General features: G+C 42.5%; 1 protein-coding gene across 1 annotated transcript in view; it reads left to right on the top strand.

The window, feature by feature from the left end:
• The window catches only part of LOC109935161 (anoctamin-5), a 178,753-nt gene that overhangs the window by 981 nt on the left and 160,829 nt on the right, over positions 1-16,943 (top strand). The window lies entirely within an intron of this gene.

Here is a 16,943-nt window from a genome sequence, read left to right as displayed (position 1 = left end):
CTTTCCCTCTGCATCCCTGCGCCCCTTCCCCAATACCCACTACGTCCCCATCACTTCCCATTTCCCCACTACCCTTCCTAACAACACCCCTCCCACCCGACTCCCCCTTGCCCCCTATACTCCTCGCTTCCCCCCCCCACCCTTTTTCTATTTCCGACCTATTCATTTCGGAAAGTGACACTGACTCTCCAAAAGGAATAGGAGAAAAATACGTCCTATCTTCCAAAGAGATTGCTGCTGTTGACTTTGCTATGTTGGGTCAGGAATCATTGCCATCGTCAATGTGGTATTCCAATTGCACTGCCTCATAAATATAGAGCCAGGATGGTGTGTTGCCAGGATTATGGATATCACTGAGCAGTTGGAGTACGTTCTTCAGGAGGAAGATGAAAACCTAAAGTCCATCTCATCCTTAGATAGGAAGGAGGAATGAGGTCATGAAGGCAGATTTCAGGAAGCTCAGGAGGAGACTGAAAGGCAGAACCGCTAAAGCAGTATTTTTTTAGGATTACTCCCAATCCTACTTGCTAGTGAGCATGGAAGTGTGAAAGTTGAGTGATTGAATACATGGCTGGAAAACTGGTGTAGGAGGGAGGTCCTCTAATTTTTCAGTCATTGGGACCACCCCTGGGGAAGAAGGGACCTGTTACAAGATCATCAAGATCATCAGGCTGCATCATAGCAGGACTGAAACTAACATCAGTGAAAGGAGACTTCCTCATTCTGTTGGGGAGGGTCTAAATGTGATGGGAACATAAGATGTGCTCTGATTTAAGGAAAGCAAAACCTGTAAAAAGGAAATAAAAGAATCCTAAACAAAAATAGAGGGCAGGCGAGGCAATTTCAAGCATCAAATAGGATGTTGAAAAGGTTGAATTAAAGACATTCTATCTGACTTTGTGTGGCCTTCACAAGCCAATTGATTTGAATCCACAAATAGAAATAATTTAATTGCCAGTACAGAGGTATCGCTACAAGGTGATCGAGATTGGGAACTGAATATCCAAGTTTATTCTAGATTTACAAAGTTATAGACGGAAAGGAAAAGAAGATGAATAACAAAATGAGATCGGTACATTAGTGTGAGAGGATTTGAGACAAAGGGTCGAGATGTAGAATCAGTTGGGTAGAGCAATGAAGCAACAAAGGGAAGGGTTTATAGAATATCAAATTGTAGTGCTAATGTTGGGCACACTAAATCAAGAAATTATTGATGCATCTAATTTGCGTAATATGGCATTAATAAGCGACAACAATTTGCTTGTCGTTTGGGATAACTAAATCAGAACTCACATTTTAGAGGATGAACCCTTGGTGTTTGCACAAGCTGGATTTCTGGACCATGCTGAGGAGCTAAAAAGAGAGCTGGCTATTTTGGATTTAGTTTTGTACCATGAGAAAAGTAAGTGAATGGAGTTGAGATATGGATTAATGATGATCAAATTGAATGACAGAACAACTTGATAAAGCTGGATAGTTTACTCCTAATGCTTATTTGAGTTTGAAAACACCTCTTCTAACGCGAAGGTTAAGAGGTTATTTGAATGAGGAGCTTGAAATCATGACCAAATAATCACAGAGTCCCTACAGTGTGGAACACACCATTCAGTCCGCACCAATCCTCCAAAGAGCATCCCACCCAGACCCAGACCCAGACCCACACCCTATCCTATCCCTGTAAGGCTGCATTTCCCAAGGTCAATTCACCTAACTTGCGCATCTTTAGACTGTGGGAGCACCAGGTGCAAACAAACGCAGACACTGGGAGAATGTGCAAACTCCACACAGACAGTCGCCCGAGGGTGGAATTGAACCCCAGTCCCTGGCATTGTGAGGCAGCAGTGCTAACCACTGAGCCACCGTGCCAACCCCATAGAATAGATGACTCTGAGAGCAACTAGTAGTAGCATTGCGGTGTTACACCAGTAAAGTCAATGGACTAATAATCCAGAGACCAGCTATTGCTCTGGGGACCTGGGTTCAAATCCACCACGGCAGCTAGTGGAATTTTAATGCATTTTAAAAAAAATTAGAAGAGAAGCAATGAGTAAGAGAGGCAGTGACCAGGCGGCACTGTAAGTGGAAAGAGTCAACATATTTTATTTACAAATATAGGAGTTCAGGAATGTACACTATTTCAACTTGCAGGGTACAGTGATTGAGTATTGTTGTGAAGAACAGTCTTACGAAATTGAATGACAGCTTTTATATTGAATCAGACTTTCCCATTATTACCTCTGAATAACAATTTTAAATTAAATGATGTTTTCAGGAATGTAACTGCAATATGAGCCAATGAAATACTGTACTTTGAAACAGTGGAGCCCACCCTTTCTAGAGTGAAACTAGGAAATAGCTCTGCAAAATGAGTGGTAAAAGTTTGAATGGCAATGGATACTAGACCAACTGTTCATTTTAAATCTGAGACTGAGAGAACTTTGTTAACCAAGGGGATTCTGAAATGTGGAGCAAAGGTATGTGACCTACATCAGCCATGATCTCTTTGAATGGTGGAACAGATTCATGAGAACAAAAAGCCACCTCCTGTTCCTGTGTCCCTTTGATGTGTTGGTCATGGGATTGCTTAGCTCTGTCTATGCATGCTGTTGTCTTGCAAGCAGCCCTCCTGTGTTGTAGCTTCACCTCATTCTTGGGGAACTTGCTGCTTTTTCCAGCCTGATCTTCTACTTGTTCATTGAATTAGACTTGGTCCCTAGGTTTGTTGTTGCGTATGATGGGGCATGAGATTGCAGATTGTGGTGATTTGCTGCTAATGGCATACAGCATCTCACCGATGCCCAGTTTTGAGTCAACGGATCTGTTCTGGAAATGGCCTTTTCAGCACAGTGGTAGTACCACGCATCAAAATGGAGGCTATTTTCAATGCGAAGACATGACATCCTCCTCTTGATAATGCAGCAATCCCTCCTACTGACACTGCACGGATTGTTGCATCTTTGATAGACACTTGATGAGAACAAGGTCAAGTAGGCTTTCCTGGGACGACAAAAAGAATTTGTTGGAAAAGCTCAGCAGGTCTGGGATCGTGTGTGGAGAGAAATCAGAGTTAGCGTTTTGGGTCAAGTGACCCTTCCTCAGTTGTGTGCCTCAATGCCTGAAAGGAAAAGAAAAGGTTTCTTGTTAACATGTCGAATGAGCCGGAGGATGAAGTGGAACCGGGGCATGGTGCAGTCCTGAGCCAGTGTGAGGTGGTGCTGTTGGAGACAGAGGTCAAGCGTGTGCGTATAACAATGCGTGGTATTGAGTGTGGATCTCAGGATGCAGCGAGAGCAGCTGTCTGTGGAATGTTTAACATTGTGGAAATGATCCTGGGTGGATTCAGAGCAAGAAGGATGAGACTTGAGTTGGAATCCACGTGGGGTGAGTCTGAGCTGGAGGCAGTCACTGAGAAATGAGATGTGGCTGGTTTTAGCAAATACCTAGTCAAACACCAGGAGTGATGGTGAATTTAATGTTGGTGGGCAAGAGGAAAGATTGGAGTGGAAATCTTGTTAGAAAGAGGTGCATAACATCTTCAAGGTGGGCATACCAAGAAGATAAGTGGCAGTGAGTTAAATGCTAAATAAAAATTGAAAGAACTGCAGGTGCTGTAAATCGGGGACAAAAATAGAAAAGCTCAGCAGGTCTGGCAGCATCTGTGGAGAGAAATCAGAGTTAACATTTCCTGTTGAGTGACCTGAGGAAGGGTCACTCTGATTTTTAGAGTTAACTCTGATTTTTCTTTACAGATGCCGGATCTGCTGAGCTTTTCCAGCAACTTCTGTTTTTGTTCCTGACTTTCCTCCAGTGTTGGTTCCATGATCATCAGCTACATGCCCATTCTGACCATGATATCATACAGAGTTCTAGCAGTATTACTGCAACTGAGCCAGTCTTGGTGTTGGGACATTGAACTTCCCCAGTTCATAGTATCCTTGCGCATGTTCGCTCCCCTTGATGGTTCTTCTAAGTGTTGTCTAGCATGGAAGAAAGCATGGTTCACCAGTTGAGGGAGGGTGTGAGGTCATCAATGGTATAATGATGAGGAGACATCAGACATGCCAAGCTCTGCAATTACTGACTCATTTGTACTCCTGTGATAATCATGCCACCACACATCAGCTGTTTAGCCTCCCTTGGCAGTTTGAAAATGATGGAAACAAACATAGGACTGGGAAAGGCTGGAAGATTGCAGATTTTTTGTCTGTGCTGACTCCTTTTTACAGCGTGCCTCCCTGTCCTATACCATGAGGCTACCTTCACACACTCTAACACCACCCCCGCCCCCATCTTGCCCCAATACTCGACCCACTCTTCCTCAGACTGGGCAGAAATGGATTTCCCACTTAGTATTCTCTGCCATGCTTGGTTCCTGCAGGAAGTGTAGGAGAAATGGGGGGGATGCCAGGAATGAAGCTCCACTGAAGGTACTGGGCACAAATTTATCAAACTTTCACTTTTGATGAGACTGGGAAGCAGAACGGTTGCAGTAGATCATGAATTAGTCCCACTAGCACCTCGGGATAAGCTGCCAATATGGCCATGCAAGCATCACTTGTGCTGAGAAGAAATTTAAAAAAAAGACGACTGAGCCTTCTGTCAGTATAGTGTGTATGGCCCCCGTTCATGCTGCTATATAAATGCATGTCTTTGTCTTATCAACAACTGAGATTGTTCAACAAATTGGAATTTAAAATATTTTGGTTTTTTTTGTTAAGAAGAGTATTCTTTCCATTTCTCTGATTTGCATCTCTAAAACACAAATAGGCTTTAAACTTTAATTGTGGATTGTTCAGACTTAAGTGATGGTGCACAGCTCTGTGTCTGAACATGCTGGGCTAGAAGAATCAGTTTGACTTTTCTGCCAATGAGCAACAATAACTGGCATTGATTTAGCATTTTTTTTTTAAAAGATGGTATGGCGTTCCGAGGTACTTCAAGGGAGTATCATCAGAAGTTTGACATTGACCTCTGTAAAAGATGTTAAGAGTAATGATCAACAGGATGATCAGAGAAGTAAGAAAATATCTTAAAAGAGAATGTGGGGGAGTTAGTGACTGAGGAAGCTGGACAAACAGAAGGCACAGCTACCAGAAGTGAAGATGTAGATCTTGGGGGACACCTCTGGATTGTTTTTACCAAAAACACACACTGTCCATTCTGCCACGATGATCATGATGCTCTTTATGCTTAGTGTTTCTTCTCATTCGACTAACCCCAACAACAAATTCTCATTTCAGTCCACCATAAAGTGATGAAAGCTCTGCAGGAGGATACTGGCTTTCTGTAGAACAATATAGTCCATTCCATTCCATTGTTCTGTCTCCTTTGGGAATCACTGTCTCTGTTACCGCCACACTCGTAGGCAGTCAGTTCTGGATATTACAATTCACTGTTTGAAATAAAAGCTTTTCCCCACATCACATCATCCACCCTCATCTTTTGTTCAAATCTTAAATCTATGCCCCTCATCAAAGAAGTGTCAACTAATGAGACCAGTTTCTTTTTTCATTTGTTATCACTAGAATCTTTATAATCTTCTGCAACTCAGTCTTTGATCCAAGGAGAATAATCCTGGCTAATCCGGTCTAACCTTTGTGGCTAAAATCCATCATCCCTGAAATCGTTTTGGTAAACCTCCTTTATGGTATCTCAAGAATCCCCACATTCTTTGTAAAGTGTAGAGTCCAAAACCCAATATAATACCTCTGTTCTTTTCTCCCTGAAGTGGTTCTAACTTCTCCATAAATGCATCTTTACTAGTTCCCTATCTATCAACTCCATCTTATTCTCTGCCAAAGAGTGGAAGCAGCATGCATTAGACAGTTAAATGATCCCATAACTAATGCTTCAGATCCTCTGATCTGCCGTCCTCCCGCATTCAGAGCGGTAGACGTTGTCTGCACGGACTGTAGTAAAGCCTTTGATGAAGTTCTGCATGGTAAACTAATTAGTATAGTTAGGTCACATGGGATTCAGAGAGAGCTTGCCAATTGGATACAAAATTGGCTTGACAGTATGAGACAGAGCATTGTGGTGAGTGGTTGTTTTTCGGACTGGAGGCCTGTGGCCAGCAGTGTTCTGCAGGGATCGGTGCTGGGTCCACCATTGTTTGTAATTTATTGAAACTATTTGAATGAGAATTTAGGAGGCACAGTTAGTAAGCTTGCAGATGGCACCAAAATTAGTGCTATAGTGAAGAAGGTTATCCAAGATTACTAAGGGATCTTGATCATTTGGGCCAATGGGCTGTGGCGTGGCAGATGGAGTTTAGTTTGCTTAAGTGCAAGGTATTGCATTTTGGTAAAATGAACAAGGGCATGACTTATACAGGTAATGATAGCGTCTTGGGTAGTGTTGTCGAACAGAGAGACCTAGGGGTTCAGGTACATCATTATTTGAAAGTTGCGTCACATGTGGATAAGGTGGTTTAGCATCCTTGCCTTCATTGCTCAGACTGTTGAGTATCGGAGTTGGGATGTCGTGTTGAGGTTGTACAGGATGTTAATAAGGCCGTTTTTGGAGTACTGTGTACATTCTGGTCACCTTGCTATAGGAAGGATATTATTAAATTAAAGAGGGTTCAGAAAAGATTTACCAGGACGTTGCCGGAAATAGAGGGCTTGAGTTATAAGGAGAGGCTGGATAGGCTGGGGCTCTTTTTCATTGGAGCATTGAGGAGTGACCTTATAGAAGTTTATAAAATCATGAGAGGCATAGATAAGGTTAATAGCAAAAGTCTTTTCCCAAGGGTGGGTGAGTTCAAAACTAAGGGACTTATTTTTAAAGGGAGAGGAAAAAGATTTAAAAGGGATCTGAGGAGCGACTTTTTTACACAGAGGTGATTCATGTGTGGGACGAGCTGCCAGAGGAAGTGGTGGATGCATTTGAAAGATATTTGGATAACTACATGAATAGAAAACTTTTAGAGGGATACGGGCCAAAGGCAGACAGGTGGGAATAGTTTAGTTTGGGAAACTTGGTTGGTATAGACCTACTCAGTGACACCAACATTGCCTCAACAATTTTTTTAAAGACGGTTCGCTCTTTGCTCAAGCTTTTGACTATCTTCTCTGATGTCTTCTTCCATTGTTCAATTCACAGGTATAATAGTAATACTTCTATATCTTATGGACCAGACCAAATCCCCTCCAAACATATCAAGGAGGTAGCCTCGACCCTAACTTTTTCTTAGTTGTAGGCAAGTGTAAGGTGCTGCATTTCAGATGTGATTCAGTTGGTCAATGTACCAAGCATTAAGCAAAACACTCTTTTATTCTTGCACCACAGTTAAAATGCAAACACAAAAAAATTGGCATAACTTTAACTCTATCGAAATAATTAACAAACTGATATTTTATTTAGCTATTATTCATCAACTGTTCTAATATAGCACCATCCCATAAAGACACCCTTGACAAAGGCAAATTCAGCAAAACCGATTTCCCTCATTAGCAATCTCCTCCAGTCCAGGAGAAGGAACACCAACAGAATGAATATAGCAGCCAAGCAAGAACTCGAGCTGTTTGCAATGGCTGAGAAAGAGCTGTAACCAGCAGCTTCAACTCCAAAACTCCAACTTCAACACCTGGAAACAAAACTAAAATCCTGGGTCTGTGTGAGCCTGACTCCACCCAGTTATGCTTCTTTTGTCCACTTTAAAAAGAACCCCAAAGCTATTTACTCTACTTTCCAAGAAGCAGACACCTGGGTACCAGGTTTATAGTATCCCTCTTAAAGGCACATCTTGTTACAAATAGTATCAGAGATAGTAGGAACTGCAGATGCTGAAAAATCAGAGATAACAAGGTGTAGAGCTGGATGAACACAGCAGGCCAAGCAGCATCATAACGTCAGTCTTCCTGCTCCTATGATGCTGCTTGGCCTGCTGTGTTCATCCAGATCTACACCTTGTTATCTCATGTTTCAAATGCTTTGTCATGTTAAAGCCTCAAGATCATGATAAGCTGTAAATGTTTTTTGAATAGTTTGAATGTAACAGTTGTGTTTCTGTTTCTATTTATTTTAACAAAAGGAAGATTGACACATTATCTTGTGGTTCATGGCTAAGTGTAAATCATGTTTGCTGCAAAATTGTATGATGGACACATGACAAGCTGTGCAGCAACAGATAACCATTGCTGTCAGTAAGGGACAGGCTTGCTTCCTGCTGTTAATGCATTGTGTTAATCCCTTTGGATTAATATTGAAAGTGCTCTGTATGATTAAGACCTTTAGGCTTTCAGTGCTTAATTGAAGCCTTTTAATTCTCGCACATTAAGGATAAGTGTATTGCTGAGGTTGGGGCTTAAATGGTCAATCTGAAGATATTTGGAGCAGGATTTTCATTTTCTTAACCCTAGTGTGACCCTGCCCCCCCCACCCCCCACCCCCCCACCGTCGGAGCCCTGATTATGTCCTTTTCTTCATGGGTTTGCGACCAAAAAATGTGCATGGTGAGGACTCATGAAATTGAGGTCATTCTAGTGCGAACCCTTTGTTACAGCAGCTGAGGAGGTTTCAATCTGTTGAAGATGTTGGAATAGGGCATTGATGCTCAAAAAAAAGCAAGAGCCATCTTTTCTTGACCAGCATTTCAGTCACAATGCTGTACACTGTCTTATCATTCTCAACTGCCCACATTTCCATTTTTTTAAGAGCCTATTTGTGTTTGGAGAAGTAACTCAGTGGAATAGAAAAAGGGACAAAGAAGATATTAGTTCATCATAATTTAATTTGCTACATTGTTCTTCATAGCATTTCTAAACAATTTTTTAGCATCTTAATATCTCCTACACTGTGACCTCTCAATCATCTCATCATAAATTTGAAAAACAGAGTGCCTCTCCTGTTTTCTCATTACCAAGTCTAACAGAAGCAATCTGAGCAGGAGTAGGTCTTGTACCTCCTCTAGCCTGCTGTACCATTTGTTAAGATCGTAGTTGATCTGATTTTGGCCTCAAATCCACTTTCTTACTAATTGCTCACCACCTCAGTATTCAAATAAAATCCTCTTTTAGCCTTGAATGTATTCAATAGCAAAGCCTCCACTGCTGCCTTGGTTTGGAATTCCAAAAATTCATGACAGCTGGAGAGAAGAAATTACTCCTTCTCTCTGTCTTAAATGGATGACCCTTTGAAACTTCCTCCTAGGACAACAAGAGGAAACAGCCTCTCAGCAACATTTTGTTATTCAGTCATGGGTGTCACTGACTGGGTCAGTATTTATTGCCCATACTCAATTGCCATGGAGAAGGTAGTGGTGAGCTACCTTCTTGAACTGCTAAAGCCTGTGGGGTGTAAGTTGACCTATGATGCTATTAAGGAGGCAATTCCAGGATCTTGATCCAGCGACACTGAAGGAACGGCGTTAGATTTCCAAGTCAGGATGGTGTGTAATTTGGAGGGGAACTTGCGGGTGGCGGTGTTCCCATGTATCTGCTGCCCTTGTCTTTCTAGATGGTAGTAATCGTGGGTTTGAAAGATGCTAAGGAACTATGAATTTCTACAGTGCATCTTGCAGATGTCACACACTGCTGTTACTGAACTTCAGGTCATGGAGGGAATGAATGTTTTTGGATACGCTGCCAATTATGTGGGCCACTTTATACTGGATGGAGTTGAGTTTCTTCAGTGTTGTTGGAGCTACATCCATGTACGTGAGTCAGGAGTATTCTATCACACTCCTAACATGTGCCTTGTTGATAGTAGATGAGCTTTGGGGAGTCAGGAGATGAGTTACTAATTACAGAATTCCTTGCCTCAGACCTGCTCTTCTAGCTAATGTGTTTACATAGCTTGTTGAGTTTAGTTTCCAGTTAATGACAACTCCCAAGGTGTGGAGGCTTCAGCAATAGAATTGCCGTTGAATATCAAGGCATGATGGATAGATTCTGTCTTACTGGAGGTGATAATTGCCTGATGCCTGTATGATGCTAATATTCCTTGCCATGATCTGAGAATTCGGGAATGGTGCTGAACGTTGTGCAATCATCAGTGAACATCCCCACTTCGGATGTTATGATGGAGGGAAAGTGGTTGATGAAGCAGCTGTATATGTTTGGGACTGGGTCACTACCCTGAGGAACTCCTGGAGTTGAGATGGCTGTCCTCCAACCATCTTCCTTCAGACTGGTTTTATTTCGAAAAATTGAGAGATTTCCCTTGACTGCCCTTGTTGCTACTTTTTTGATTGTTCCTCTATGCCCACGCTTCACCTGCCCCATTTAGCACTATGTAGGGTATCACCCATGTACAAGACTTTGTCTCCAAAAGCAGTGTGTGATGCACATGCTTACTGATACTGTCGTGGACAGGCACATTTGTGAGGATGAGGTTAAGTACATTGTTCCCACTCCATTGATCCCCTACCACTTGCTGCAGACTCAGTCACTTAGTACGTGACCAGCTCAGACAGCAGTGCAGCGGCCGAGACAGTTTTGGTGGTGGCATTAGAATTCCTCTCCCAGAGCACGTTTTGCGTCTTTGACTACCTCAATAGTTCCTCCAAATGGACAAGCACTGAGTCATCAGCCATGAGGGAGCAGTACGCAGTAATCCGAAGGAGGTTTCCTTCTCCATGTTTAACCTCCCCCACTCAGACTTCTTGGAGTATGGAGTCCATGCTGAGAACCCTCAGGGCAACTCCCTCTGAACTGTGTACACTGTATCAGTGCATCTGTCACATCTGTCCTGTCTGTGGGAAAGGACATACCCAGGTTTGTGGTGATGTTGCTGGGTGCACTGCCGCTGAGGTATTATTCTATGAGTATAACTATGTCAAGCTGTTGTTGACTAGTGTGTGGCACAGCTCTCCCAGTCTTGGTACTAGTCCCCAAAGAAGGATCTTGGAGACTGAGTTTGCTGTTGGTCATGTCTGGTGCCAAGTGGGCTGTCTAGTTTTATTCTTCTTTCAAGACGTTTTGGTTGGATACAACTGAATATCTTGCTAGGCCATTTCAGATAGCAGTTAAGAGTCAAATCATGTTTCTCCTTGCTTGCAATGTGAGGACGGCACACTGCTTCCCTAATGGGTTTTGTGGTCATAAATAGATGTTTATTCAGTTCAAATCTGACTATGGTTAGATTTGAACCCAGGTTCCCAGAGCATTAGTGGGGTTTTTGGATTCCTAGTCCAGTGACATTACCACAATGGTAGTTGTCCATTTCAATTCTCCCCAGAATATTGTTACTGAACTCTAATGGGTACAGACCCCTCTGCTGCAGCTTCATCCTTTTGTCCCAAAAATCAACCAAGTGAATCATCTCTGAAATACAGCTATGTTCCTCCTTAAATAAGGAAACCTAAATTGTACTCTGTACCTTTAGGTGGGATCTCCTCAACATTGTTACAGTTGTAGCAAGATTTTGATACTTTTCATGCTCCATTTCACTTCAAATGTGTACCAGCGTTCCATTTGCCTTTCTAATTACATGTTGTACTTGCTTGCCTTTGAGTCATGGACACACTTGAGACACGGCATTCTGAAATAATTTTTGAAAAAATCTGATTCTTTGTGCCAAAGGGATAACTTCATATTCTCCCACATAATAGTCCCTTTCGCAGATTTTTGCCCACTCATATTTCTTACCTACATCTAGTTGTTGGTAGTACAGAACTTGGCTATTTCTGAAAGAAAATACATTTTGCTGAAGCTTTTTGCCTTGCATTCATCAGGACAATTTGCAAGAATTACCAAAGTAAAAGAAAATAACACTTATGTTGTTTGGGAGGAGAGTGCTGATCGGTTGGCTCGTGGACTCTGGTAGAGGTATCACCTTGGAGAATGCAACATTTAATCATGACTGGCAGTTAACTGCTAAAGATTTGTTTCAATTTTAACTGAGGTTGTAAAACCATATAATATTGGAGCTGAAGTAGGCCATTCAGCCCATCGAGTCTTCTCTACCGTTCAATGAGATCATGGCTAATGTGATCATTCTTAATTCCATTTTCCTGCCTTGTCCCCAAACCCCTTGATTCCTTTACTGATTCAAAAATCTCAGCCTTGAATATACTTCATGACCCAGCCTTGACAGTCCTCTGCAGTAAACAATTCCACAGACTCATTTCTTTCTGAGAGGAAAAAAAATCCTTCTCATCTTTTGTCTTAAATGGGTAACCCCTTATTCTAAGTTTCTGCTGCCTCAGACTAGGCTCCCACATTGGGAAACAATCTCTCAGCATTGACCCCATGTAATGCGCCCCACTCTGCCAAGAATCTTGTATATGTTTCAATAAGGCTGTCTGTCAATCTTTTAAAATGAGAATAGGCCCAACGTACTCAACTTCTCATAAAATCCCTCCATACCCAGGATCAGCCGAGTGAACCTTCTCTGGATGCCTCCAATGCTCTGTTTATTTTTCCTGAGATAAGGAGCACAAAACCTCTTCGCATTCCAGCTGTAGTTGAGAAATGCCGTGCATTGTTTTAACAAAGTCCCTATTTTCATAATCCATTCCTTTTGAAATAAAGGCCATGACTCCATTTGCCTTCCCTATTAGCTTTTTGTGATTTATGCACAAGGAACCCCAGATCCCTCTGTGCTGCAGCTTTACTCGGTCTTTCCCCATTTACATGATATTCAGCTTCTCTAATCTTCCTGCCAAAATGCATAACTCCACATTTCGCCACATTCTGTTCCAGGTAAGTTTATGCCCATTCACTTGTCTGTAAACCTCTGCAGACTCTGTGTCATTCTCACTACTTGCCTTCCCACTTATTTTTGTGTCATCTGCAAACCTGACAATAGTATATGAATGACTTGGATGAGGAAAGTTGATAATTGTTGTAAATAATTGTGGCCCCAGTACTGATCCCTGTGGTACAAGGTAGGTTAGCTCTGATTGGTCGAGGCATTGCCCTGAGGAGTGAACTGGGGGATCAGGAATACCCACTGTGACCGCGGCTCATAACATTGCACAACCCCGTGACAGAGGAGTGCAGATACAATGCTGGGCCAGCCCCGACGCCATCTTTAAACAGGGCCAAGCAGACTTTGCTGCTGATGATGAGGCTGTTAAAGGTGTGGTTCCACCGCTTGGACCAGTTCCTCCAGAATACGCCAAACAGAATGTGCGACGTCATTCTGCACAATTGGATCAGCCAGTGAGGTGATGTCCTGGACTTTGAGGAACTGGGAGAATGGGAGCAGTCTCCTGAGGAGGACGAGGATGAGGAGGAGGAGGAAGATAGCAAGGAAGAAGCAGCTCTCCTTTTGCATGAGAGCACAGTTGCGTTTTCTGATACAAGCCTGAGAGGACCTGGTTGAAGCCTAACAGCTGGGTATGACAGACATAATGAAATGTAAAATGTCATTGCTTATCGTAGTAGCATTTTGTTTGCATAGTGGGAATGAACCAAAGCCTCTGCTTTCTTTTGTTTATGTTTGCTGTTTTGTAATTTGAAAACTTCTGTTTCTATTTGTGATAGTTCTGTACTGGACAGTGACAAGCTGTAGTTCTCCAGTGGGTACTGGCACACGGTAGCAGTGACTATAATGAGGATGGTCAAATGGGTTGTAGCTAAGGGTAGGTAAACGATGTGTCCTGGTGGTTGAAGAGTGACTAGGGTGAAAGAATGGGGTAGTATGAGGTAATGCTGGATTGCTAACACTTGGCTGGGAGCAGCGAGGGTGCCTATCTTTCAGCAGATTACTGGTGAGTGACAGGTTTTTTTCTGGGAACAGCTGATTGTAGACTAGGGCTAGAGAGATTGTTAACGAGGTCAATTTGTTAAGAACATTATGGTATCTCATTACAAGAGTACCCCTCTGAAGCTTGATGAAATGGACACAGCCCAAAAGTCACAAGATTCAGTTGAAAATAAAAGTGGCCGGAGAATCTCCATGTTGACCGTGACATATTTACACTTGCCACTTAATTGATAATTTATTAATTTATAGCTGCTTTGTTAGAAACTTGAGGAATCTTAAGTGCTTTAGGACCCTGATGCAACCTTGCGATGGTGTTGTGGAGCTGTGCCTCACTGGGCATAAATAGCACAGCATGGGTGGAGTTACAGAAGGAAGAGAGACCCACAGCAGTTGGGTAGAACCCAAAAGTCTAGCCATGTGAATGTTAGAAACACATGCAATGAAAGTGAGTGGAGTAGAACCGACGAGCAGTCTTTTAATAATGTAATGGTAAGATATACCAGGCTCCATCTCTGAAAAGCATGTGTTGTAGTGTTTCACCTGAATATGTAAAGGATGGTATACTAAAGAAGCTCAAGCCTGAAGAAAGTTCTTGATCTTGCCTTCTCCTTGACCAGGCTGTCTGGAGCCCAAATGGATTTGGGCAAACAAAAACACTTGACAAAAGAGAAACTACAACGTGTGAAAATGTCTCCATTTAAGGCCTGTCCAACTAATATTCCATTTAGAGTTACAAGTGTATGCTGCAACAGATCCACAACAGGAAATGGCTTCCACAAACTGGTTTCATGGTTTTCATTACAGTGGGAAAGTTATAGTGATTTTTGTTTTACAAGCAGCCAGTTTCAGTATTGGCACACTCCTGCTTCCAAACTGTTGTAGCAACTTGTGGTAAATATTAAAATGTACAAAAATTTACTCTCTAACTGGAAGGATCCTTCCACCCCTGACCTTCAGGAGGATGTATTTACTCCTGTTTCTGTTTGACTCCTTCGCAGAGAGCAGCCATTTACTGACACTCTTTCAGGCAGGTGTTTTATTGGTCCCATATTATAGCTCATTTTTAAGCTGTCACTGATGTTAATCACTTGGTATTATTACAGTTGATAGTTGGTGTTAAAATAGTAACTGTGCATCTGTTGTTTTTCCAAAATAGATTCTGAACTGAGCACTTGTTTTTTTTTTTGGAGGGTGAAGTATTCCTAATGTAAGTTTTGACAACCTTGTGCAAGTAAATTTTTCCCGCCTTAGATTTCATCAAAGGTTAATATGCAGGCAAATAATTTGGGACAGCACATTGTACCTCAGATTTTTTTATCTATGTGAACATGCGTATCCTTCAAATTGCCAACTCCAGGAAGTATTTACAAACCTCCCACATGAGCCTGCTTCAGTCTCTCTTTTTTGTCTCACCTCAGCATAAACCACTTTTTGTGCTCATTCATATGTTTAAGTAACTTTGCCTTAAATTAATCGACTGTCTTCATCTCCACCACTCCAAATAGTAATGAATTCCATATTCTAAGCATTCGTATGGTCCAGCTCATTGCACTGTATGAGCTGCTGCCACCATCCTGTTTAAGTATGGGTCCTACTCAATCTACTGTGGTAGAGACAAACTACATCCTGGTATAATTATTGGTCAGTGCATCGAGTACAGGAGTTGGATGGTCATGTTGCAGCTGTACAAGACATGGGTTAGGCCATTTTTGGAATACTTCATTCGGTTCAGGTCTCCCTGCTATAGGAAAGATGGTGTGAAACTTGCAAGTGTTCAGAAAAGATTTGCAACGATGTTGCCAGGGTTGGAGGGTTTGAGCTATAGGGAGAGTCTGAATAGGCTGGGGTATTTTCCCTGGAGTGTCAGAGGCTGAGGGGTGACCTTACGGATGTTTTTAAATCATGAGGGGCGTGGATAGGGTGAATAGTCAAGATGTATTCCCTGGGACTGGGGAGTCCAAAATTAGAGGGCATAGGTTGAAGGTGAGAGGAAAAAGATTTAAAAGGGACCTGAGGGGCATCCTTTCATGCAGTGGGTGGTTCGTGTACGAAATGAGCTGCCAGAGGAAGTGGTGGAGGCTGGTACAGCTACAGCATTGAAAAGGCATCTGGATGAGTACATGAACAGGAACGGTTTAGAGGGATGTGGTTCAAATGCTGGCAAATGTGACTGGATTAATTTAGGGTATCTGGTCGGAATGGACGAGTTGGACCGAAGGATCTTTTTGAGGCCTGTGCATCTCTGTGTCTCCAAGGCTGTACGACTGGAAGAGCTGTTTATAGTTTGAAAGGTCCAGTTTATTGTATGTTAGCAGCTAGCTGTAAGTTACAGCAATATGACAGACATTTATTGCAGAGACTCGGGTGTCGCTCCTTTTGAGATCCTAAGGTGTTCTACCCACAAGTCCATGTGAGATGTCACTCATCAGTATTAACCCTTTCAGAGCCATAGACAATACTATGAGTACAGACATTTCTTCTGAAGTAGACTCACTAGTGACCTTTTTACATTTTATATTTAGATGTCCATATTTGGAATATCCAATCATACCCTTATCATAACATCTATCACATCACCCAAAGCTACCTTCATTGTAGAGAAACATCAGAGGAGCAGGAAAGCTGACGTTTCGGGTCTGGACCCTTCTTCAGACCCAAAACGTCAGCCTTCCTGCTCCTCTGCTGCTTGGCCTGCTGTGTTCATCCAGCTCTACACCTTGTTATCTCAGATTCTCCAGCATCGGCAGTTCCTATTGTAGAGAAAAGAGGTTTGAGCTGTTTGGTCTTCGATAATATTTATAACCTTGGTTTTCACGTTCTTCTATTAGTTTGCTATCCTTGACTGAGCCCTGAGATCCTTGACAAACTCGCTGTTCTTTCTTTGAGAAAGTTTTCACTTATCTACATCTCAAATGTACTAACTGCTTAATGTGTGATGGGAGATGTGGCTGTAGAATTAGGCTGATCAGCTACGCAAGGATCCACAGAACCCAGGGACCAGTGACACAGAAATTCTCGGGTGTGCAATTGTACTCCTTTAGTGAGTGACTGCTAATGTTGACACTTCCCAGAAAATTTGTTGTATTGTAGAGGTATTTCCACCTGCACAATGAAATTACTGAGTGCTGTGCCGCTGCGGACTCCGATGTAAGTGATTAATCTCAGAAAGGGACATGGGGCTAGCAGCTGTGAATGGAAGGATTTGAAGAGTCAACACAGTGTGGAGCTGGAGGAACACGGCAGGCCAGGCAGCATCAGAGGAGCGGGAGAGTTGACGTTTCAGATTC

The sequence above is a fragment of the Rhincodon typus genome, chromosome 17 (genome assembly GCF_021869965.1).
Source record: "Rhincodon typus isolate 14 chromosome 17, sRhiTyp1.1, whole genome shotgun sequence".
Lineage (NCBI taxonomy): Eukaryota > Metazoa > Chordata > Chondrichthyes > Orectolobiformes > Rhincodontidae > Rhincodon > Rhincodon typus.
This window is presented reverse-complemented; position numbering and strand designations above follow the sequence as displayed.